General features: G+C 32.8%; 1 protein-coding gene across 1 annotated transcript in view; it reads right to left on the bottom strand.

Moving 5' to 3' along the window:
- Nucleotides 1-1,574, bottom strand: part of LOC119588838 (maltase-glucoamylase, intestinal-like) — a gene marked incomplete at its 5' end in the record, with an annotated part of 23,625 nt that overhangs the window by 21,081 nt on the left and 970 nt on the right.

A 1,574-nucleotide genomic window follows, 5' to 3' on the forward strand; every position in this document is an offset into this window, starting at 1 on the left:
ATGCAAAACATCCATATTAAATCTGCAGACAAAGTTACGTCGAATAAAAGTTCCTGTGATTTCCTTACAAGATTTAATATCCAACTTTCTTCCAAGTTTTTTAATATGAAAATTCCTGAGAACGAAAAGAAACGAAAGAACGGGAGGAAATATGTATACAAACTGAACAGGGAGTGAGATAGGAAGAGAAGAGATAAAAAAAAATATATGAACATGATAAGAATATTACTTTAATGAATAATGACGAGGGTATAAGAGAGAAAGAAAATAAATTAAGAGGGATAATGACGAGGAGAACGAAGGAGAAGATAAAGATACGAAAACGAAAATAAGAATGGACAGTGATAAAAGAGGTACACACAAAGAAAAGAAAATGCAAAGCAAGTCCAGAGAGACAAGAAGAAGAAACAGATGCGAGACTAATAATTTAAAAAAAGAAGAAAATGACGCAAAAGAGAGGAAGAAAGAGTAGAAGAAGAAAAACAAAAACAAGAAAACACAACAAGAACAAGAAAAGACGAGAACGTTAAACGAAGAAAACAGATCTTTCACTAATAACACGGTCCTTCATTGCAAATTCAATCAAGCTTACGTCTTGAATGATGTAATATCTAACAAGGAAATTAATGCTGTTGCTAATCACTGGATAATTACACGAACTGAAACAGGGTCTTAAGCACATGTTAGGACAAGTTATTAATTGAAATACTACTGTTATGGTTCGACATATTATCAAAGAATAATGATTATCAATCACTGAATTACCAGCATCATTAATTAGGAATTCGGAATATTTCCTAAGTCTATTACAATTCAGTTTCATTACCCTCATAATTATTAAATGAATCCTTTGATCGATCACATAATAGACTCCTACACAACAACATGACATCTAGAAACGTAAAATTATAATGAAGACTTCATAAACGTAGTTTAATTAGCATATCATTATCATCACTGTACTTATTAATCAAGTCATATAATTAAAGGTGACAGACAATAGAAGAACTATATACCATCTAAACATCTAAAATCTTATCAAACATTATACATATTCATGATATAATTAGTACATCCATTACCCTCTTTAATTACTTATTAATTAACCAATTCGCAGAGCAATATAGCATCCCAAAATCTATAATCACACTAAGGACTATACATCCTCGTAATATAATCCGCATATCTATTATCGTTATTAATAACTCATTAAGACAAAACAATATTAGATTCTAAAAAAAATCCCAAAAATCATAATCAGGTACATCACACATGCAACATTTTCATTGCACCCAAGACATGCAGAACATGACAACAGAAATCCCAGAGTCATTTCACCATTCATCCCCAACCCGTCCTGTCAAGAAATGAGCGATTAGGCATCTCGCTGATCAGCTCATTAACAACATTATTCAGCCATGATGACTTAGCCGGTGCAACACTAATTTGTTTGCTGGCAATAAGGTTGATCCTCCATGTTTATGAGGGGGTAATATGAGCTCTGTGGTATCGTTAGTCTTTAGGTGCGTTGTGGATGCCTTGGTTTAATGATCCTTCGGTGTCGGAAATGAGGA

This window comes from Penaeus monodon, chromosome 24 (genome assembly GCF_015228065.2).
Source record: "Penaeus monodon isolate SGIC_2016 chromosome 24, NSTDA_Pmon_1, whole genome shotgun sequence".
In the NCBI taxonomy this organism is placed as follows: Eukaryota; Metazoa; Arthropoda; class Malacostraca; order Decapoda; family Penaeidae; genus Penaeus; species Penaeus monodon.